Genomic DNA, 25,367 nt, shown 5'->3' on the forward strand with positions numbered 1-25,367 from the left:
TTGTACATGGAAGAAAGGACGTCTATAGAAGATCAGATTGCCAATTTTGGTTTTTAGCCAAATTCAATTTCACTGGGTTGTTAATAACTTGATTGGAGGTAACTGTTGTTTCTTTCAGGAACCTGTGAATTTTATATGATCACAAAATGTGTTAATGCACATATAGCTCAGACTGAAAAATACACAATGCTGCAGATATGAGGGATATATTTTCCATTTTGATTTAAACGTTTACGTGTACACAGCAGTATTTTATGAAGCCCCTGAACTATGAACCCATGTCAGTCTACATGGCTGGTTTAACATGTGCCATGTTTGATTGTTCTTCTGAATGACCACTGGTATTATTTTGTGGACATAATTCACAATATTCTATTTTGAAATCCAGCATAACATTTCATTTCAATCTGCTGATTTAGTCCTCTAGGAAGGACAGAGACTATTAAATTTTCAAAGCTTCACAGCGCTATTCCCGTATCTAATAGAAATAGCCAATTGAAAATAACCACTGTGGCTTCTCCGGGGAACCTAGCTGTACTTTGTCTCATGGTGTCCATTTTCTGACACATAATGCAATAATCATTAATCTCAAGCTTATTAACTTTCTGTACCAGCCTTTAGGGGTGACTATCTTTATAAGAATACCTTCTAAAAGTTCCTAAAGAAGCAGTGAGACACTGCCTGTTACTAATGTCATACACCTGCTGCTGTTTTGAATTACTTTGCTTCAATAAATGAACTTCAGATAACGAATTGTTTAAGTATCAAGAAAAACCTTTTAAAATAACATGTATTTCAAGTTACGATTCTACTAAACTGAAAATACAATATTATTTTTTACTAAAATAAACACACTTACCTGCTTTTTTCAAGCAGAAAATATCAAGCATAATTTAAGTCTTCTTTTAACAATTAGAGTCATGTTTACAATCATCAGTTTTATGCTTAGCTTTAGTATGGTTGCTTCTATATTTCCTTTCTTACTATTATTTAGCTATTAAACAACAATTTAGTTTGTCAGTGAAGTGCTGAGCACATGAGAAGTTTTAAAAAATATTTATGGAATTAACAGACAAATTCTCAGATGAAGCTCTTACTAATGTAATGTGGACAGAGAAGTAAGATACCCAAGTGTTGAAAGTGTACATTCATTATATCTCACGTTGACTCAATGGTCTAGCCAGTAGACAAGACACATGAAAATTACAATACTGGGTATTTCAGTTGATCAGAACTTTATCCATTTACTACAGGTTCTAGATTTGTTAGATGCTGAGTTTACCAAAGATTGACCACTGAATAAAACAGATATTATTATCAATGAGAAATGACACGTGGAAATAATACGTAGTGCTCTTGGGCAATCCTATTACATTAACAAGTATATGAAAAGTGAAAGTGAAAGTCGCTCAGTCGTGTTTGACTCTTTGCGACCCCATAGACCCTGTAGTCAGTCCATGGAATTCTCCAGGCCAGAACACTGGAGTGGGTAGCCTTTCCCTTCTCCAGGGGATCTTCCCAACCCAGGGATCAAATCCAGGTCTCCCACATAGCAGGTGGATTCTTTACCAGCTGAACCACAAGGGAAGCCCAAGAATACTGGAGTGGGTAGCCTAATCCGTCTCCAGAGGATCTTCCTGACCCAGGAATCCAACCTGGGTCTCCTGCGTTGCAGGTGGATTCTTTACCAACTGAGCTATGCTTTGCCTTAAATGGTTTTTATATTTAGTTATTGATTTAGCTATAAAGAAAAGTCACACATCAACTTTACAATCTGCTGTCTTTCTATGTGTGGGGCCAGAATCAATTCTATGCAATGGTACCCTGAGAGGATAATGTGGTATATAAGTGGAAAACTGGGATTAGTGAGCATCCTTTGAGAACTCTCTGGGTTTCTTTATATATTCCCAAACTATTCTCTGTGTTTTTACTTATACTGATATCTGCAGAGGGCTGAAAATATTGCCTTGTCTCTGTAACATTTATGTTACAGAGGACTTCAATGTATCTCTAAAACTCATTTGTTTTCATGTACTTGAAGACTATTCCCCAGACCCTAGTGATGTTAACTTGATTAAGTCAGTGATAAATTAGGAAACAGTGACCAAAAACAAGTTAAGCAATGTTGTTAGATAATTATTTTTATAAAATATTTGTGTACTGAAGCAATACTCTTTTCATCTAGATTGTCGGAGTCCCTCCAAAAATATAATTTAATTAGAGCAATTGTATTTCTATATTTTTATTCGTTCACTTGTAGTTTTGGTACATTTATTCTTTAATAAAGTTTTTAAAGAATCAATTGATACTAAAGTACTAAAAATTGTTCTGAATTTTAACCTACAATGTTGATTTTGGTAATTTTCCTCATGATTTTTCTTGAAATTTCTCAATAAAATGGCAGAATACTTAGAAATGGTCGTATCTATTTTGATATTTTTAATGCATCTCCAGTGAAATTCATTTCATGAACAGTAGTATAGACTTTTTCTATGGAGAATGATGTAATCTCTAGTTCATGACTGTCTTGGATTTAGATGGCATCTGTCTAAAAGTTGGAAAGTATACTGCTCATAGAACCTGAAGTTGGGATCTTCAGCCCACCTGGATCTGAGGATGTATTCTGTGGTTTTTAACAATCATTTCACTGGACAATTTAAAAAAAAATTGTGCTGCATTCTGTGTATGTGTGCTGAGTAGCAATGTTCTTATTAAGTCCTAAATTCAACAACAAAAAAATGAAGGCTGAGAAAAAAGCAGCATCAATTTTCTGCATTTTAAAGAATGTGGAAAATAACAAGAGGCTACAAGCTCTCTGATGGCTGGTTCCCACTGCTCATCATTCCTAGTTTCTATCCCAACCCTAGAGTGTTTTAAGCACAACCCTGGCAAACAGGGAGAGCTGAAATGCAATTAAGTTGTGAATTATTGACCTAAAGAAGAAACTATGGATTTTCACTTCCTTGCTTTAAGAGTCAAGAAATGGTGTTTACCAAATCCATGAGAGAAGTCTCAAGAAGTGCCACCACCAGAAATGAGAAGTCAACACTGGTATCTTCAACAACATTGGCATCTTACTACCCAGGTGAGTTGTTTTCTTATGCAGCATACTTGTTGATTTATGCATATCTGTTCAGAGGTAAAACTAGATTATGGATACAAAGTGAATGTGATTTACTTAAAATTTCCTATAATTGTACACTTAACATGCATTTTTTCTGGAAGCAGTTGGTTCAATATGATCTGTAATTCATCAAAACACAATAACTAAAAGCAAAATTTTATTAAAATATATAATAATTTCTTAGAAATGAGTCTCAGTGAGATTAAGTTATTTCAAAATATTATTTAATATATGCAGAGATGATTATGTCATATTTCTTAGTGTTAGAATATTTTTTACATTTCTTAGCATTAGAATGCAACAAGTTCACATCAATTCTATCTCTATTTCAAATTTTTATAGTTGTATGGATCAAAAATGGCTTTTATAAACATTTTGGTAGGAAAGACAGTATTTTTTAATATAAATATCACTCAACTATTTGAATTCTTTTTATAAGTAAAAATAACCTTATTATAAAAAATTGCTGTTAATAACCTATTTTCTCATAGCTCAATTAGGTCCTCCTTCAATTTTGTCAAAATCTAAACATTTGAAAAATACTGACCAAAAGGATTTGTTACCTCATGGTCATAGTCATGTACTTTCTTCATTTCTGGGAAATATATTAGGAATACTAATTATATTCCTAACTATATCAGGAACCATATGAAATTGCTGTAATTATAGGTCAAAAGTGATTGAACACAGAAATTTCATACAATTTAACCTATATCCTAACCATTCGCTCCTCGTCACAGCGTATGGATAGGTCCTGTTGGTATTCCATTTAAAAGACGAAAACTGAAGTCCAGACAGGTTAAGTCATTTGCCTAATATTTCTTGGATAAAAAGTGATAAATTCGGAATGTGAATTCAGGTCATCTTGCTCAGGTTTGTTCTCTTATCAACTGAATTAAAAATTGCTCCTCAGTGTACTCAGCAATATTTGGAAAATAAAAGCATTTTCAATTTCAATACATACTTACCAATATAATATTTTTTGATAAAAGGTTTTTATCTTGCCATGTGCTTTAAATAGACTTTAAAAAACTTTGGAGCTGCAGATTTAGCTAAATTTGATTACCAAGCAATTTAATTAGTAAAGTCAGTTCTCATTGTCAAAGTAAAAAGCCACTATCATGGAAAGCCTAACTTTATTTTTCTACTTTGAAAAGTATTTCAAAACCACTGAGAAATATAGTGTAGAACATGTAAGATAGCATCCTCTTAAGACAAGATTAATTCATACAATTTTATAATTCATAAAATAAAATTATAAAGCAATATACTATTTCTTATTACTTATTTTTAATAATGCAATGTATTACATAGCTCAGATCATAAGTAATTTAGTTACCTAGAAATATTTCCTTGTTAAATCTATGTATACATGTATCAAACTCTGATGCTTGGTCATTTGAATAAATAAAGAATGTGTAAAACCACAAGGAACTCTATTAATTTTACTAGCTATCATTATCAAACAAACTTATCCTGTATCTAAACAGAGAAACTTCTCTATAGCCAAAACTAACAAGTCTGGCTCGCATTTACTTTTACTTTTTATTAATAGAAGATAGAAAATATAGTCATTTTATAAGATGAAACGAGTGGAGATTTAAATAAATATCTCACAATATGACTTGACTTGATAAAATAGATTTTAACTACTTTGAACAATACATACCAAATCTGAAAGAAAGCATAAAGATTTTGCCCATGAGTTTTATCCAGCGTATCTTGAAAATTTTGGTAATCTCAAAAAATATTCCAATTATGTTAAAAATATTCCAATTATGATCTACTTCATTAAGCTAGAGTGCTCCAGCTCTTCAAAGTTTTTTTCTCTTTTTAGCTAATGATGTTTCCCAAGGATGAGTCTTAAGAATAGCTGAAAAGAAAAAAAAAAAAAAGAATAGCTGAAAAGAGCTACTTATATTTAAATACATGAAAAAAAAAACCTATTTTTGTTATTTAATGTTTCTTAACTATGTTATTTGCTTTGCTGTTCTGGAACTACCTCAAAAATTGATGCTTTCTTTGACAATATGAAAAGTTGGAAGAAATGAAATCTTTAAACAACAATTATCAATACCGATGCATTTTAAACACCAGTTCTTCACTTGTCACACATTATTGAGCTGAGATGTATTAATGTCATAGGCATTTGTTTCTGCAAAAATTCCCCTGTCAGTAGTAATGTGTTAACAGAAATATCTGCAAGATGGAGAGTCATACATCCTGAGGTGGTCTGTATTTCCTTGGCTATACATTGACACTGATTTGTTTTCCGACGCCAGTATTTTGAAGTCACTTTCTTGGATGTCCAGAGAGATTTCTGATATGTGTGCCTTTCTTATGTGAAGCAGGATAGACGAGATAGGGAGAGGAAAAAGGAAGGGAGGAGACTGCCTCGAAGTCTTTTCTGCAGTCATTCCAGCTATGACTGTCTCAGGAAAGAACACATTATTGCTCATCATTCCTTTTAAAGTCTTGGCATTATAGTGGTTTGCATACCAAGGTTTCAAAACTGCTCCAGAGAGTATTGTTAAGCCAGTGATTTAAGAAAACTAAAGCTCTCTATTTGTACCCAACGAAGTCTAGAGTCTTCAGTAACCGAAAAAATAGATAGATTTGCATGTATGTGTACACACATTTTAGATCATCTGATTATTTTTTTTCATCTGACAGACTATTTTGTCATCATGCAATTGTGTTGTATGTTCCATGTAAATCTGTGTTTCTGGTTTCATTAGACCAAGATATTACCAAATAAGAAATATGTGCTGAGTAGAAATTTTAAACATCTATTTAATATTTAATTATAGTATGTCTCAATCTAGGGTCCACAGACTCTTTGGGATCCACAGAAACGTTCTCAATCATCTGCAGGGCCTCAGGTCTGAGAAATTTTGGTTAATGGACTGTCATTAAGAGCTCAGATCATCAGAGTCAATCTCAAATTGCAGCTCCCCGCCTTACCAGCTGTGGATCCTTGGGGAAGTTTTCCTTCCTTCTCTGAATCTCAGTTTTCTCATCTGTAAAATGACAATGTACAATGCTCTTATCCTCTTAGGTTGAATTAATTAAGAGAAATACTTCATTTACCCATAAAATCAGTAAGTCAAAAATGCTATTTCATGAAAAAAAAAAATGCTATTTCAGAACAACAGAGACTTATTATTTGGGTTCTGTGTATAATTAAGTCAAAGTAGTGTACACGGCTTCTGTAATATTTTTGTTAGCCATCAGGACCAAACTTTTTGTGTGCATTTAAAGAATAAGAAACTTTATATTGCTAAAAATTAATCATTCTGATAGCTAGCATAAAATTTTGGTTTTCTATATATATTTTTTTCTATACATTTCTATATATTATATATTTCTATATATAAATATATTCATTTTATAAGTTCAAATAAATTGAGGGTTAACTTTAACTGGAATGAGTTTTTTTTTTTCCATTTATTTTTATTAGTTGGAGGCTAATTACTTTACAGTATTGTAGGGGTTTTTGTCATACACTGACATGAATCAGCCATGGTGGAATGAGTTTTAACTACCAATACAGCTTTTCATTGAATCACACTCCTCAGAATTCCAAATTGTGCTTTTTCTGCTGATAGGAAATTGTCTTAGCTGAAAATATGGAGCCTGTGGGAGAGGAAAACATCAGTAATCATTAACAAAATCATTTCAATGTTTTGTGGAACAAAGGGGGAATATTTTGGCCCTATGGTAAGCACTGTATAATCATAATTTAGACTCACATTTTGTATTGCAGAAATGCTGGAAACGAGCGATAACTAGATTTCTAGCAATATCCAGATCAAAGCTACCCTTATTTAGACCAATTGGTGCATAATTAATGATACTTTAACATGCAGCAAGGTTGAGGATGTTGAGAGGAAAACAGGAGACACATTGAATCTTTGGAGCTTTCCTCACATCCTTTGTATTATTCAGGTTAGACTACCTACCAAAACAGACTACCCCTAAATCTCAGTGTCCTAACACAATAGAGGTTTATTTCTCCCTCACGCTCCATCTAACCTAGGAAGTGGTAGACTCTGTTCCTTATGATTTATCAGGGACATGGATTCCTGTCAGGCAGCTTTACCACTTTCTAAGGTCTTGGAGTCTTCCACAGAACTTTTGCAGCCAGACAGCAGACATAGAGAAAAATATCGAGAGTATCTCATTCAAGGGTTTGGGACCCAGCTCAGATAGTATGCTTGTATACATGCTAAGTTGCCTCAGTCATGTCCAACTCTTTGCGACCCTAGGACTCTAGCCCACCAGGTTCCTCTGTCCATGGGATTCTCCAGGCAAGAACACTGGAGTGGGTTGCTGTGTCCTCCTCCAGGGGATCTTCCTGACCCAGGGATCGAACCCCATCTATTACATCTCCTGCATTGGCAGACGGTTTCTCTACTGTTGGCACCGCCTGGAAAGCCCTTGGGTAGTATACATCATTCAAAAAAAAGATGAGAACATTGATATTAGTCCCAACTGGATGGACTCTGCTAATCCTCTATAGAAATTCAGGATTTGGTTTAAATTCAAAGATTTCTGTTGATTTTTGTTTTTTTTACAGATGTTTCTGTTACATTCAGAAACTTTTTATTTAATCATAAGTGATATTAATTCATTCATTTCTAACTCTGAGATTCCAAACAGCCTTGTCTACATATTGACTTAATTCTATTGTAAAGAAATTTCATCTGTTATAACAAGATCAATTAAGTAATTGCCAGCTGGTTAAATATGAATGATTTAAAAATCTAATTTCCTAAAAAGAATCCACAAAGATTAAGTACAATTTTCCATAATACTCAAGTAAACAAGCAACAAAGCTCAAGGTTAATAATAAAAATGACAATCATAAAAGTAAAAGCTCATAAGAGATCTTCTTGCAAATTAATTACTATATTTATGGGTGATAAGACATAAATCTTATGATGACAGGATCTAACAAGAAAGGAACAACACCCAAACCTTGCTAAGTTAAAGGTGTTTGAAGTATAGATATTCTTCATCATCTATTGTACTACTATTTACCAGATGTTAAAGCCTGGCCCATTGCTTTGTATTTTCAAAATATTTGTATCAAGAACTTTAAGTTTAACTTTAATTCTCTCAATATTCTAGTCACTCAAGCTTGGAGGTGCCATTTACATTTATTTTAATTAATGTGCATTAAAAACATTAGAGATATAGATTTTTAAAAATACCCACTCCTAAAAATATGTTTATTCTGAGAAAAACTAGGCAAATGCTGTTGGTTAAAAATGGTGATATTTGTTTATCAGCAGATGTAGATTTGCTGTGGTTGTTCAGTTGCTAAGTCATGTCAGACCATTTGTGACCCCATGGAATGCAGCATGCCAGGCTTCCCTGTCCTTCAGTATCTCCTGGAGTTCACTCAAACTTGTCTATTGAGATGGTGATAATATCCAACCATCTTTTCTGCTGTCGCCCCCTTCTCTTCCTTCCCTCAATCTTTCCCAGCATCAGAGTCTTTCGGTCATGTGGCCAAAGTATTGGAACTTCAGCTTCAACATCAGTCCATCCAATGAATATTTAGGGTTGATTTCCTTTAGGACTGATCGGTTTAATCTTCTTGAAGTCCAAGTGACTCTTAAGAGTCTTCTCCAGCACCACATTTTGAAAGCATCAATTCTTTGGTGCTCAGCGTTTTTTATGGGTCATCTTTCACATCCACACATGACTACTGGGAAAACCATAACTTTGACTTTATAGACCTCTGTCAGCAAAGTGATGTCTCTGCTTTTTAATATGCTGTCTAGGTTTGTCATAGCTTTCCTTCCAAGGAGCAAGCGTCTTTTAATTTCATGGCTACAGTCACTGTCCAAAGTAATTTTGGAGCCCCCACAAATAAAATCTGTAACTGCTTCCACTTTCCCTCCTTCTATTTGGCTTCCCTTGTGGCTCAGTTGGTAAAGAATCAGCCTGCAGTGTGGGAGACCTGGATTTGATCCCTGGGTTGGGAAGATCCCCTGGAGAAGGGGATTTCTACCCACTCCAGTATCCTGGTCTGGAGAATCCCATGGACTGTATAGTCCATGGGGTCATGAAGCGATGGACACGACTGAGCAACTTTCACTATTCGCCATGAAGTGATGAGACTGGATGCCATGATCTTAGCTTTTTGAGTGTTAAGTTTTAAGCTAGCTTGTTCATTCTCCCCTTTCACCCACATCAAGGGGCTCTTTACTTCCTCTTCATTTTCTGCCATTAGAGTGGTATCATTTGCATATCTGAGGTTGTTAATATTTCACCCAGCCATCTTGATTCCAGATGGCAATTCATCCAGCCTGGCATTTTTCATAGTGTAATGTGCATAAAAGTTAAATAACCAGGGTGACAATATACAGGCAGCCTTGCCATACTCCTTTCCTAGTTCTGAACCAATCTGTTGTTCCCATGTCTAGTTCTAGCTGTTGCTTCATGAGCTGCATGCAGATTTCTCAGGAGACAGGTAAGGTGGTCTGGTATACCCATCTCTTTAAGCATTTTCCACAGTTTGTTGTCATCCACACTGTCAAAGGCTTTAGCATAGTCAATGAAGCAGAAGTAAATGTTTTTTTCTGGAATTCCCTTGCTTTCTCTATGATCCAACAAATGTTGCCAATTTGATCTCTGGGTCCTCTGCCTACACATGGCCCTGCATAGGATAGCTTATAGCTTCACTGATTTATGCAAACCCTTTTACCATGACAAGGCTGTGATCCATGAAGGGGAGATGTAAGATATCTGGGGCTGAATTTCCAACTCTCAGCTTTCCCACAGTGAAATAAATCATGACCACATGACTCACGACATGCTTTGGATCATGTGATCCATGACCCACTGGTTGTTTGGGTAAAGCATTTACTCAAGATCCAAATACTAGGTGGACTACAATACTTTTACCCACATATTTTCAAACTTTAAAAAATGCAATTATTTTATCATGTCCATAAAACTGTGGAAAACCAAAGTTTATAAAAGGTGTTTATAAAAGGTATAAAAGTTCCTCAAAGGTGACCATATTTATTTCACTGTAAGTATCAATACCTGTGAGTCTACTTAGTAATCGAAGTTCTACAGCACTTAACAATATTTTTGTATTTACATTTTACTCTCTAACTCAAAACCTTTTCATTTCTTATTTGATTCTAGGCCAAGCTCAAGGCAAATAGATGGGGAAACAATGAAAACAGTGACAGACTTTATTTTCTTGGGCTCCAAAACCACTACAGATGGTTACTGCAGCTATGAAATTAAAAGGCGCTTGCTCCTTGGAAGAAAAGCTATGACCAACCTGGACAGCATCTTAAAAAGCAGAAATATTACTTTGCTGACAAAGGCCCATCTAGTCAAAGCTATGCTTTTTCCAGTAGTCATGTATGGATGTGAGAGTTGGATTATAAAGAAAGCTGAGTGCCGAAGAACTGATGCTTTTGAACTGTGGTGTCAGAGAAGACTCTTGAGAGTCCCTTGGACTGCAAGGACTTCCAACCAGTCCATCCTAAAGGAAATCAGTCCTGAATATTCATTGGAAGAACTGATGCTAAAGCTGAAACTCCAATACTTTGGTCACCTGATGCAAAGAACTGACTCATTTGAAAAGACCCTGAGGCTGGGAAAGATTGAAGGTGGGAGGAGAAGGAGATGACAGAGGATGAGATGGTTGGATGGCCATCACCAACTCGAAGGACATGAGTTTGAGCAAGCTCTGGGAGTTGGTGATGGACAGGGAAGCCTGGCGTGCTGCAGTTCATGGGGTCGCAAAGAGTCCGACATGACTGGGAGACAGAACTGACGGACTGACAAGCTCTTCTAACACTATGAGTTTAGTCTTTAGCAAGCTATTGATTTTTCAGATACCACTCTAATGGCAGAAGTTGAATATGAAGTAAAGAGCCTTTTGAAGAAGGTGAAAAAGCTGGCTTGAAAATCAGCATTCAAAAAACTAAGATCATGGCATCCAGTCCCATCATTTCATGGCAAATAGAAGTGGGAAAGGTGGAAGCAATGACAGATTTTATTTTCTTGGGCTCCAAAATCACTTTAGACAGTGACTTCATCAATGAAATTAAAAGACACTTGCTCCTTGGAAGGAAAGCTATGACAAACCTAGACAGCATATTAAAAAGCAGAGACATCAGTTTACCAGCAAAGGTCCGTATAGTCAAAGCTATGGTTTCCCCAATCATTATGTATGGATGTGAGAGTTGGACTATAAAGAAGGCTGAGCACCAAAGAATTGATGCTTTTGAATTGTGGTTCTGGAGAAGACTCTTGAGAATCCCTCAGACTTCAAGAAGATCAAGTCAGTCAATCCTAAAGGAAATCAACCCTGAATATTCATTGGATGGACTGATGCTGAAGCTGAAACTCCAATACTTTCACCACCTGAAGAGCTAACTCATTGGGAAAGACCCTGATGCTGAGAAAGATTGAAGACAAAGGGACAAAGTGGAGGCAAAGGATGCAATGGTTAGATTGCATCATCCACTCAATGGATATGAATTTGAGCAAACTCTAGGAGATAGGGAAAGACCGAAAAGCCTGATGTGCTGCAGTCCGTGGGGTTGAAAAGTGTTGGACATGACTTAGGAACCGAACAACAACAATTTTTCTAAGGTTTAAATTCCTTGCCTATAAAATAGGGATAAACCTATTGTTTTAAAAAGGTTTTGTAAAACTTAAATAAGATGAGTGGTAAACTCTTTGTAAACACTATGGGAGAAGCATCAAGAGCGTTTTGCTTTTTCTTTTTTATCCATGCTCTTGAAGTTTTTTTGTCATTTTGATTTTTGACTTTTTGTGTGTGGGTTTTTTTTTTTTTTCCTTATCAATTCACTCACCCATTAACTCAGTTGGCAAATCAGATATGGTCTCCAGAAACACTTACTAAATATCTACTATGTAACAGTACCACACTAGATATCATGGATATCAAGGTAAGCTTGACCCTCACCCTCACAAGATGGAGTTTATCCTGGCAGAGGGTGGAGTGTGATGAGTGCTAAGACAGTGGAAACAGAGGCATCTACTGTAGTTAGAGCTTCTTGGAAGAGGCGATGTATAAGGAGCGATCTTAAGGCTGTGGAGGAATTATCTCAGAAAAAAAAATAAGTTTAGCAAAATAACATACTGTGTATTAGCAGAGAAGTATGAGAAACAGCCATAAAGAAACTGAAAGTCCAGGGAACCACTTGGAGATGTAGTAAGAGATGAGGAAGGGGACCTAAAGAGAGGCGAGGTCATGGAGGGCCTTGTAAGTTAGGTTGAAGAATTTTTAGTCTATTTGGAGTGCAATATTTTTGATCAGTTACCCAGTTATGTCTGACTCTTTGGGATCCCATGGACAGCAGCACGCTAGGCCTCCCTGTCCCTCACCATCTCTTGAAGTTTGCCCAAGTTTATGTCCATTGCATCAGTGATGCCATCCAACCATCTTATCTTCTAACACCCTCTTCTCCTTCTTCCTTCAATCTTTCCCAGCATCAGGGACTTTTCCAATGAGTTGGCTGTATGCATCAGGCGACCAAAATACTGGAGCTTCAGCTTCAGCGTCAGTCCTTCCAGTGAATATTCAGGGTTGATCTCCCTTAAGACTGACTGGTTTTATCTCCTTGATGTTCATCCAAAGAGTGGAGTAGGCAAATCAAATCATTTTTCCAGTTCCTCTTCTGTCTCTGATCTGCATTTCTTGGGTCATAATTTAGCTTTCTCTGGTACTTCCAACAGTAAAGAACCTGCCTGCAATGCAGGAGACCAAGGTTCGATCCCTGGGTCAGGAAGATCCCTTGGAGAAGGGAATGGCAACCCACTTCAGTATTCTTGCCTAGAGAATCCCACGGACGGAGGAGCCTGTTGGGCTACAGTCCACGGGGCCACAAAGAGTCGGACACGACTGAGTGACTAACGCTTCCACTTTCGCTTTAGCATAAAGTCCTCTGTGAGTTTTCTCAGGGTACAGTCGTGTGTCTGTTGTCACCGCCGTAACATTCAGAAAACTAAGAGCATGGCATCCGGCCCCATCACTACGTGGCAAATAGCTGGGGAAACAAGGAAACAGTGACAGACTTTATTTTCTTGGGCTCTAAAAATCACTGCAGGTGGTGACTGCAGCCATGGAATTAAAAGACTCTTGCTCCTTGGAAGAAAAGCTATGACAAACTTAGACAGCATATTTAAAAGCAGAGACATCACTTTGCTGTCCAAGCTATAGTTTGAGCAAGCTCCAGGAGTTGGTGATGGCCAGGGAAGCCTGGCATGTTGCAGTCCATGGGGTAGCAAATTGGACACAATGGAGCAACTGAACTGAACTGATATATTCTGCACATTTAAGCATTTATATCTGGTTGGGTACAGTTTTCCTTCCTCATGCACATTATCAGTCTAGTATCATGGCAGATACTGTTTTCACATTGACCATGGGGCTATCTGAAACAATGCTATTACTTGAAGCTTCTGGATCATTCCATCTATCAGTCTCTTTTCTCAGCAGCCAGGAAGATCCATTTCTCCTTTCTTCAAGGTAACTAATAAAGTATAATGGGGAGTATAACCCTCCAGGAAACAACACTATCACACACACACAGGTACATGCACATGTATTTAAAAAAATTTCAACTTCCTATGATTTTGTAGATAAATTCCGTATAATTTTAAGTGGCTTAAAAGGCACTAATATTAGGTTGCTGCAAAAGTAATTGCAGTTTTTGCATTGTTGAACTTTGCCATTTGATATTGGAATACATGGTTAAATGAATGTGGTTATGTTATTTTAATGTGTATTTCTTGCTTTATGTTTTTTTTCCTGATAACTTATTTCTTGCTGTTTATTTTACATTTATTTTAAACTAGGGAAATGATGTTAGACAAAAAGCATATATGAGTGATTTTCTTATTTGAGTTCAAAATGGGTCATAAAGCAGTGGAGACAACTGGCAACATCAGCAATTCATTTGGCCCAGGAACCGCTAATGAACATACAATGCAGCGGTGGTTCAAGAAGTTTCGCAAAGGAGATGAGAGCCTTAGAGAAGAGCATAGTGGCATGAAAAAGCTGGATAAGTGGGTACCTCGTGAGCTGACCACAAATAAAATAAATCATTGTTTTGAAGTGTTGTCTTCTCTTACTGTACACAACAGCAACGAACCATTTCTTTATCAGATTGTGATGTATGATGAAAAGTGGATTTTATATGACAACCAGTGATGACCAGGGCCAGTGGTTGGACTGAGAAGAAGCCCCGAAGCACTTCCCAAAGCCAAAGTTAGTCACTCAGGTGTGTATGGCTCTTTGTGACCCCATGGACGGTAGCCCACCAGGACCTTCTGTCCATGGGATTCTCCAGGCAAGAAGACGGGAGTGGGTTGCCATTTACTCCTCCAGGGGAATCTTCACTACCCAGGGGTCTAACCCAGGTCTCCTGCATTGCAGGCAGATTCTTTATCATCTGAGCCACCAGGAAAGCCCAAATTTGCACCCAAAAAAAAAAAAAAAAAAGGTCATGATCACTGTTTGGTGGCCTGCTGCTGGTCTGATCCACTACAGCTTTCCGAATCCTGGCAAAATAATTACATCTGAGAAGTATGCTCAACAAATCAATGAGATGCATAGAAAACTGCAATGCCTGCAGCCGGTACTGGTCAACGGCCAGTTGACTGGTCAAGGGCCAAATTCTTCTCTACAACACCCTACAGTAAGTTGAACAACCAAAAGCTGAAGGAATTGGGCTAGGAAATTCCTAGCAACCCATATTCACTCATTCACCATATTCACATGACCCCTCACCAACCGCCTACCACTTCTACAAGCATTTTAAAAACTTTTGGCAGGGAAAGGGCTTCCACAACCAGCAGGATTCAGAAAGTACTTTGCAAGAGTTTGTTGAATCCTGAAGCATGGATTTTTATGCTACAGGAATAAACAGACTTATTTGTTTCTGGCAAAAATGTGTTGATTTTTACAGCTCCTATTTTGATTAATAAAGATGTATTTGAGCCTAGTTATAATGATTTAAAATTCATGGTCCAAAACTGCAATTACATTTGCACTGACCTAATACAATCTTATCCCAGGGATGGGGGAGCCTGGTGGGCTGCCGTCTATGGGGTCGCACAGAATCGGACATGACTGGAGCAACTTAGCAGTAGCAGCAGCAATACAATCTTATAAGTCCTGGCCACATCTTCACTTGACCATTAGTAACAACCTCTGTGTTCCAGTGGGTACACAGAGGGAGAGTGCAAAGAGGCTCAAGTGTGTTCAGACAGAGATTACAACACATGAAAATGGCCAGAGATGAAGATGAGAAAAGCATATGCCTATCTGAATCTCTGAAAAAATTCCAGCCATTTTCATAAGCTTTTTCCCCCGTCTGGAACACTCTTGCACCTCGTTTCTTGCTCAACCCGCCTGTTCTGCATTTCTAGCTCAAAAATCATCTTCTTCAAGCAGACATCTCTGGCTTACCTCCTTCCCCAACTTTTTTCAAGAATTATCAAGTGCTTCCATACTCCCACAGCCCTTTTCTTGTAATTGATTATTTTAATTTTCTCTTATTAAATTATAACCACATGACAACAAGAATCTTGCTCCCGTGATATTCCAAGTAGCCAACAGAATGCCTGACATAAACCTGATAACTAAAAAAAAAATATGTTGAATGAATGAATAAAAAGAACCATCCATTTAGTGGCAATTATGAATTAAGCATTTTACCAAGTGCTTTATCTACACTCTCACTTAGGCTGCCCAGTATTGTTCCCATTGTACACATGAGGAAACTGAGTCTTAGAATAAGAAAGTGAGAGTCGCTCAGTCTTGTCCAAGTCTCTCCGGGCCAGAATACTGGAATGGGTAGCCGTTCCATTCTCCAGGGGATCTTCTCAACCCAGGGATCGAACCCAGGTCTCCCACATTGCAGGTGGATTCTTATTAGAATAAGAGACTTGTTCCAGATCAAAGAGCTAGTAAGCAACAGAGTAAGGACTGAAGGCAAGGACTGTCTTACAAGAAACTGAACTTCTATCCTCTCTGCTATAACAATTCCCCTTGTTCTTCCTGTTACACGTGCTTTGTGCTCAGTTGCTTAGCTGTGTCCAACTCTGTGACACCACGGACTCCAGCCTGCCAGGCTCCTCTGTCCATGGAATTTTCCAGGCAAGAATACTGGAGTGGGTAGTCATTCCCTTCTCCAGGGGATCTTCCAAACCCAGGGATCAAACCCGCATCCCTTGTGTCTCCTGCATTGGCAGGCAGATTTTTCACCACTAGTGCTACCTATTAAGCTTCTTGGTTCTATTCCTTAAAAAGAGGACAGGTTACAACTAAGTTTAGAGTTAAAAGAGTTAAGCTATTTTGCTCTTAATAAATCTGTTTTGACTGCATATCAATGGTATTATTGTTATTTTTTTTTATTGTTATTTTTAAATGGTTTTTAACCTATGCTCCATTTCCAAAGAGAAATCTGAAGTGGGTTGCATTCTTTCCTTGGCAAGCTTTTCTGCTTGTTATCTTTCTAACCTGAACTGATTAAGTATATTTTTGTGAGACAGAGCAAGAATACTGGCTGCAAATCCCAAATCTCTTAGATCTAGATCTTGCACAAAAAATCTTGATCAAATTGCCAAAAGTAAAACTGCAGCAAGTTCAGTTAAATATTCACAGGATTATTTATTTTGAATTGATTTAAAAGTGTACTGCAATAAGTCACTTAAATGTTGCTTTCTAATAATATTTGTGGAGAAACAAGTCAACTTTGGGGTTATAATAACAATCACAAAAATGTTTGGTTACCATTCAGTTATATACAACATAACTAAAATCCCTAGGATAGATTTAATTTAGTTTTTTTTGTTTGTTTGTTTTTTATTTTTATTATTTTTTTCCATTTATTTTTATTAGTTGGAGGCTAATTACTTTACAATGTTGTAGTGGTTTTTGTCATACATTGACATGAATCAGCCGTGGATTTACATGTATTTCCCATCCCGATCCCCCCTCCCACCTCCCTCTCTACCTGATCCCTCTGGGTCTTCCCAGTGCACCAGGCCCGAGCACTTGTCTCATGCATCCAACCTGGGCTGGTGATCTGTTTCACCCTAGATAATATGCATGTTTCAATGCTATTCTCTCGAAACATCCCACCCTTTCCTTCTCCCACAGAGTCCAAAAGTCTATTCTGTGCATCTGTGTCTCTTTTTCTGTTGTAATTTAGTTTTTACAGTAACCATCTTTATTCTGCTCTACATAGGTATTTTGACTTTCATAGAAATTTAAGAATTTTGTCACATATGTTAATTATAACTTTATTACAATACTTTGGTCTTTCTAATTATCACAAATGCATTTACAGTGTGGAGGCTCAAATTTGTTTTACTTCTATAGAGTCTTATAGACTGCTACTACACGCAGCATTATTTGACTCAATGGGCATTGCACATGAAGTGAGTGACAAAGAATAAAGAGCAGAAGTTAGTCACTTTTCTATTATTGCTTACTTAATCCTGAAAAGAATAAATGTGTATGTTTAAGAAAATTGTGTTTTTTGAGTTAAACTTTTAACTCAAATATTGACTGTGGTCTAAATGTCATTCAAAACAGTATTGTTCAAAGACAAAATAAAGGTTTAGTTCAGTTCTGAGTGCATCTGATCTCTTAAATTATAAATTATAAAGGAGGCATCTACTTAACTGAGTTTCTGTCTCTTCTGTACTTATTTATATAAAGTGATTTCTATTTGTTTTCAATGTTTTCTCATCACAGAGAACATATATGCAAAAAGCATGTCTTGGTAATGTTGAGGAAAATGTGTCTGAGGAAAGGGGTGAGGAATATCTTTAAAATCACTGATCTTTTGTCTAGGTTAGTAGGCTAAGACTTTCGTTAAGCAGGCTGGATGTTCTGGGCCTAGAATAGCCATTAAGTGTACTCCAATTTGGAAAATGATTGTCAGTTATGACAGTGAATGAATAAGGGTAGGGGGCATTTGGCATTATTTAGCACTGTTAATATTATATACTTTGGGAGGGGGTGCTAATGCACTCAACTTTTCTTGAGTCTTAGGAAGTCTAGAATGGAGTTTGAGATGTTGAACATTTTGGGGTTTGTTTGTTTAGGTTTTTTAATTTGTTTTTGCAAGTGAGGAGAATAAAATTTCTTTATAGCTCTCTAATATGGACAAGACAAGAGAATCAGCAAAGGCTGAGAATGATTGAAGAATTAAGTGCCTGTCTATACAAAGGTAAAACTGGAATACAGTCTAGGAGAAAGGGCTTCCTAAACTTGAGTCAGGGTGGGACTCAGTATTAAAATTTTATGAAATAAAAACATCATAGATAAAGAGACAGTGTGCCACTAGCAAACCCCAAGCCACCTTTTTGAAGGCCTTTTGTTATAGACGTAAGGACCAGAATTTGTGTGTGTACTCAGTAATGTCCATCTGTTCACGACCCCATGGACTGTAGCCTGAAAGGCTTCTCGGTCCATGGGATTTTCCAGGCAAGAATACTGTAGTGGTTGCCTTCTCAGGATCTTCCTGAACCAGGAATTAAACCCATGTCTCCTGCATTGGCAGGTGGATTCTTCACCACTGAGCCTCCTGGGAAGCCCCAAGGACCAGAATAAGGAGGCTCCAAACCCCAAAACTTTATAAGCATAAATCAGACACACTTTTATTTTTATAATCCATCTAGCAGCTCTCAACCACATTTAGAGTAAAATCTAAAATCCTTTCTGTATTCCATAAGGTCCTTTATGATCTAGCTCCTCCTGTCTCTAAACAGCATCTCTCCATCTTTCAACATGCTCCAACATCATCTGTTAACTTTCAAACTCCCATATTCATCAGGCTTGTTCCATCCATGGAGACCCTGCATGTGTTCTTTCTTTTCTTCTGTCTTCCCCCAGATACTCATATTGGCAATTCCTCCCTATAGATCAGGTCTTCATTTAAATATCACATCCTAAGGGAATTCACTCACTTGCCCTTTCAGTTCAGTTGTCTCTCAGTCGTGTCTGACTCTTTGCAACCCCATGAACCACAGCACACTAGGCCTCCCTGTCCATCACCAATTCCCGGAGACAACCCAAACCCATGTCCTTTGAGTTGGTGATGCCATCCAACCATCTCATCCTCTGTTGTTCCCTTTTCCTCTTGCCCCCAATCCCTCCCAGCATCAGGGTCTTTTCCAATGAGTCAGCTCTTCACATCAGGTGGCCAAAGTATTGGAGTTTCAGCTTCAGTATCAGTCCTTCCGATGAACACCCAGGACTGATCTCCTTTAGGATGGACTGGTTGGATCTCCTTGCAATCCAAGGGACTCTCAAGAGTCTTCTCCAACACCACAGTTCAAAAGCATCAATTCTTCGGTACTCAGCTTTCTTTATAGTCCAACTCTCACATCCATACACGACTACTGGAAAAACCATAGCCTTGGCTAGACGGACCTTTGTTAACAAAGTAACATCTCTGCTTTTTAATATGCTGTCTAGGTTGGTCATAACTTTCCTTCCAAGGAGTAAGCGTCTTTTGATTTCATGGCTGCAATCACCATCTATAGTGATTTTGGAGCCCCCAAAAATAAAGTCAGCCACTGTTTCCCTATCTATTTGTCATGAAGTGATGGGACCAGATGCCATGATCTTAGTTTTCTGAATGTTGAGCTTTAAGCCAACTTTTCCCACTCTCCTCTTTCACTTTCATCAAGAAGCTCTTTAGTTCCTCTTCACTCTCTGCCGTAAGGGAGGTGTCATCTGCATATCTGAGGTTATTGATATTTCTCCCGGCAATCTTGATTCCAGCTTGTGCTTCATCTAGCCCAGCGTTTCTCATGATGTACTCTGCATATAACTTAAATAAGCAGGGTGACAATATACAGCCTTGATGTACTCCTTTTCCTATTTGGAGCCAGTCTGTTGTTCCATGTCCAGTTTTAACTGTTGCTTCCTTACCCACATACAGGTTTCTCAAGAGGCAGGTCAGGTGGTCTGGTATTTCCATCTCTTTAAGAATTTTCCACAGTTTATTGTGATTCACACAGTCAATGGCTTTGACATAGTAAATGAAGCAGAAATAGATGTTTTTCTGGAACTCTCTTGCTTTTTGATGATCCAGAGGATTTTTAAAAATCACAGCCCACATCATTATCTCAAATAATATTTATGTATTGTGTTATAGTACATGCTATGTTATTATTTTCTATATCTGATCACTAGAATGTAAATACCATGAGATCTAACAAAAAGTTTCTGTTTTCCATATACACCGGACATAAATTGATATTCAATAGCTCTCTGCTAAAAGGACTGAAAGGTTATTGCTGAACCATGAAAGACCCTGGGATTCTTGGCCTCTGGAGGAGAAGAACTCAATCCAGGGCCAGTGACAAGGCTTGATCTCTCAGAACTTTTGTGTAATAGAGTTTTATTAAAGTATAAAAGAGATAGAGAAAGCTTCTGACATAGACATCAGAAAGAGTGCCCCCCTGCTAGTCTTTAGCTGGATGTTATAGAGCTACTAGCAAGCTGTTAATTATAGAAAGGAGATGTCTCAAAACTCAGAGTGCCACCAGGCCCCTCACCCACAACATGCATTTTGACATAACATTGGCACCAGGTGAGTTATCCCGGGCAATGAAATGATTGGCATGAATCTTGAAGAGAGGCAGGTTTCCAGGTAAATATATAGTTTCATTAACATAGATTAGGAGAACAATGTAGGAGTAAAACATACTGGTTCGTTGAGCCCTTATCAGTTCTGAGTCTTCAGTGGAAAGAACTTGAAGAAAGACACAGTCTAGGGAAAATACATAGTTCATTAATAAGGCTTAAGAAAAACATTTCCATAAGAAAAACGCATTGGTTAGCTTAAGGTTTGAGAAAAGTTAAGTTCAGGTGGAGTCAGGTGTCATCCTGGCAACGCAGAATTTTAAGCAAAACCTCTTTTTAAATTTTTATAGAGAAGGGGGGAAAATCTAACATTTGTTTGTTTCCTCCTGCCACTTAAGAGAGAGAGAAAAAATGTCTGACACTCGCAGCCTATTTCCTCTGTTTGGAGACCCCTGGCCTTCCTGTCTGTTACCCTTTCAAGACTACCTGAATAAATGAGTTAAGTAGTTAGAATAGGAAAAAGGAGTCCAAAATGGTTCTGATTAAAAGACAAAGAAGGGAAAAGCCTACAAAAATAGAACAAAGGATGTCTGAGGACCAGATTGAGGACCTCAGGTAAAACAAACAGCCCTCCTGGCTAGCCCAATTTCCATAGGGCAGGCTCAGAGGGGAGGAGACAAATGTATAAAAGGAGGAAGCCTAGAAGGATTGGGGGCTTCTCTTCTCTTTGTGTCTTTTGGGTTGACCTGCCATCACACCTCTAGGATGTATTTTCCTTTACTTTCTAAATAAAACTGAGCTGTAATATGGGGCTGTAACACTTGTCCGTCCATCACTTCAAATTTTTGCTGTGACAAGACAGAACTGAGGAAATTACAAACTCCCCTGACATCTATGGTGCTGTGACTCGGATTTAACCCGGCTGAAACAACCTCAGCCTGGCCCCCGTGAGGTGGAGGCCAAGTACAGTGGAAGCCCGACGCGGTGAAAGCTCCCACAGTGAAAGCAGAACGCAAAGAAAACCCAGTGCAGGGGAAGTGACAAGAAGCCCAGAGTGCCGGAAACTGGACAGCAAAAACAAACTGGGCAGAAAGCTCACGCGGCTCAGTCTCAGATTCCAGAAGACCTCTGGTTAAGGTAGGAAGTCCTTGCTCCCATGGCTGGAAGGACATATGGCTAACAAAATCTTGATTTTTCTACAACCTCGTGTCTCTTTTTTCCTCAACCCCCACCCCCACCCCATGAACAGGCAAGCAGCAGTGGGTGCAACTGAGGAACTCTGGCAGGGGTACTCCTCAGGGTGTCCCTAAGGCTCCACTATCTGCTGGGCCCCAGTAGCTGTTGCCCAAGTGGGTAGGCGCCCTTCTGTCCTTGCTTTTCTTTAGGCCAAGGATCAAGCCAATGAAAACTGTGAGCACAGGTCAGGTATATAGCAGATTTTCTGGCAGGTTATGAAGGGGATTCCTTGGCACGTTTTTCCCACTGCTTTTTCCTCCCATCCTCAGCTCCTCTCTCCCGGGGCTTGAGCCCAATCAAAACCCACAGTGCCTGGCCTCAGGACTTAATGAAGCTCAGGCTCTGATACCGCATTGCAAAAATTCAGTGAGAAACACAGCATAGGTAAGAGGTGGATGTGTTTGGATTCAGAGAGAAACACACTCCACAGGGTGTGGGCCATTGCAGGAGGAGAGTGCTTCAGTCAGGGAATGTGGTGTGATTTCCAAGCTGGTGATCTCATATGCTTATGAGTGGGAGGATCATTCCAACAATTAGGGAACCACCCACTCCTTGGAACTGTCCTGGTACCTCTGGGTGTGTCATTTAGCTTGCAGATTGAGGATCAAGGTTTAGTTGAATTTGACTTGTCATCTTGGACCCATTTGATTTTTAATCCATTTATCTTATACCCTTGGGCTCTGTCATTCTTTCAAATGTTGTGCCCTGCTCCCTTCCCTCCTGTTTCTTGCTCTTTTCCTGAGCCCTGTCTGGGCCCACAGTGTTGCCTCTACAATCTTCTGGAGGAACAACCAGAAAATAGCTGGCCCTTGGGAGGGAAATGTTGTATAATATCCAGTCTTTCTAGATATTCAGGCCTTCATCTTCCATGTTTCCTATAACATGTGCAACAACAGCATCTCTCAGTGAACCTGCTAGGGTGGGTGACAGGCACACAATGCCTGCTAGAAGTCCATCTGTTGGCATCCCTTTGTTAGGTTGTTAGAATAGGAAACAGGAGTCCAGAACGGCAGCGGCTAAAAGACAAGGAAGGGAAAAGCCCGCGAAAATTGAACAAAGGAAGGTCCGAGGACTGGAGTGAGACCTCAGGTAGAACAAACAGCCCTCCTGGCTACCCCAATTTACATAGGGCAGGCTGGGGGGAGGAAAAAACATGTCAAAGGAGGAGCCAAAGTGCGCAGTTGCGCTCTCTCTCCCCCGAAAGCTGGCATGCCCTCCCACCCTCTTCTCTTCACGTCTTTGGGTTGGCATGCCCTCATGCCTCGAGGATGGATTTTCCTGGTATTTTCTAAATAAAATAGAGCGGTAACACTGATTTGTCTAAGAGCTATAACACGGTCTGTCCAAGCCCCGATAGCTGTGACACACTGACGGCTTTATTTATTTATTTTTTCCATTTATTTTTATTAGTTGAAGGCTAATTACTTTACAATATTGTAGTGGTTTTTGTCATACATTGACATGAATCAGCCATGGATTTACATGTATCCCCCATCCTGATCCCCCCTCCCACCTCCCTCTCTACCTGATCCCTCTGGGTCTTCCCAGTGCACCAGGCCCGAGCACTTGTCTCATGCATCCAGCCTGGGCTGGTGATCTGTTTCACCCTTGATAATATACATGTTTCGATGCTGTTCTCTCAAAACATCCCACCCTCGCCTTCTCCCACAGAGTCCAAAAGTCTGTTCTGTACATCTGTATCTCTTTTTCTGTTTTGCATATAGGGTTATCATTACCATCTTTCTAAATTCCATATATATGAGTTAGTATACTGTAATGGTCTTTATCTTTCTGGCTTACTTCACTCTGTATAATGGGCTCCAGTTTCATCCATCTCATTAGAACTGATTCAAATGAATTCTTTTTAATGGCTGAGTAATATTCCATGGTGTATATGTACCACAGCTTCCTTATCCGTTTGCCTGCTGTTGGGCATCTAGGTTGCTTCCATGTCCTGGCTATTATAACCTTATCTTCGACAAAGGAGGCAAGGATATACAATGGAAAAAAGACAACCTCTTTAACAAGTGGTGCTGGGAAAACTGGTCAAACACTTGTAAAAGAATGAAACTAGAACACTTTCTAACACCATACACAAAAATAAACTCAAAATGGATTAAAGATCTAAATGTAAGACCAGAAACTATAAAACTCCTAGAGGAGAACATAGGCAAAACACTCTCCGACATAAATCACAGCAGGATCCTCTATGACCCACCTCCCAGAATATTGGAAATAAAAGCAAAAATAAACAAATGGGCACTGAGGGCTTTAATGTCGATCACTCCAAATTTTTGTTGTGACGAGACAGAACCAAGGAGCATACACTCGCCTGACACCTTCAAGGGCAATTGGGCTTCCAGGGATAATGTTTGCCACTTTGGGAGTTAGCCCTGCAAGGCCGTTTGAGCCCACTTACCACCCTTCTCCTAAAAGTTACAAACATACCCCTGGATCAAATCTCCACTCCACTTTTATGGAACATCTGGTCTGTTGCCTCTTATCAATTTGTTCTTAAGTCACTAACTCCTACAACCAGGACCCTGCCCACTTGTAGGCAACATCACTCCACCCCACTTATTATTACTAAAATACTCTTAATGCCCCTAACAGAACAAGATAACCCATTCCTTTGTCATTGCTTCTGTTATTACCTAGAGTGGGTCTATGACACGAAATGTTTACCATTGGAGGTACCCTAACCTTCTCTTATAGAGGATTAGGGGAGGGAATCAGTGACTTACATTCCCTCAGAGCAATAAGAGGCATATGGCTATTTCTCTAGGTTCCAGTCTCAGGGACAGGCTTGGGTTGCTTTACATCATGGTATCTATTCTTATCTGTTGTGGACAAGCCAGCAATAAGTTAAGATTACAACCCCTTAATCCTACCCAGTACTAGTCAGATTGGAGACTTCGGGGATGCCCAACTTCAGCCTGGGGACCCCAGGAGGTCGACCTGCCTCAACCTGCCTAGGGATCTGGTCCTCAAAAGGTTGTCATGCCTCAACCTGCTCAGGGATCTGTCAGTCCAGGGGTCCCAGGAGGTCGACATGCCTCAACCAGCCCAGGGACCCAATGCCTCGACCTGCCCAGGGATTCTATCTCCAGGAGGCTGTCACACCTCAGCCTGCTTAGGGATCTGCACCCTGACCTGGGGACACCTGGCTCCCAGATTGCAATAGTACTGGGTAGGATAAGCTTCAAAAAGACTCACCCCCAAGGAAGTCCACCCATGGAAATTGAAGGAGGCCTATTAGTTTCTTCTTTTTTCTTTTCCTCCCTGTCATCACTGTCTTTCAGAGGGGAAATACCAATCCACTTCCTGACAGATGCCCTTGGGATGCATCCTTATTAATGTAGGAAGCTGTTTGATCCTCTATCTCTA

At 38.9% G+C, this 25,367-nt stretch overlaps 1 long non-coding RNA gene across 2 annotated transcripts in view; it reads right to left on the reverse strand.

Moving 5' to 3' along the window:
• Positions 1 to 4,465: 4,465 nt before the first annotated feature.
• Positions 4,466 to 25,367, reverse strand: part of LOC122679670 — a 40,567-nt gene continuing 19,665 nt past the window's right edge. For both annotated transcript variants that reach the window (XR_006336479.1, XR_006336476.1), the window contains exons 3-4: positions 6,089 to 6,144; positions 4,466 to 4,997 (exon numbers count right to left, since the gene is read on the reverse strand). This is a non-coding gene — a long non-coding RNA (uncharacterized LOC122679670). The remainder of the gene's footprint in view (positions 4,998 to 6,088; positions 6,145 to 25,367) is intronic.

The sequence above is a fragment of the Cervus elaphus genome, chromosome 3, assembly GCF_910594005.1.
Source record: "Cervus elaphus chromosome 3, mCerEla1.1, whole genome shotgun sequence".
Taxonomy (NCBI): domain Eukaryota; kingdom Metazoa; phylum Chordata; class Mammalia; order Artiodactyla; family Cervidae; genus Cervus; species Cervus elaphus.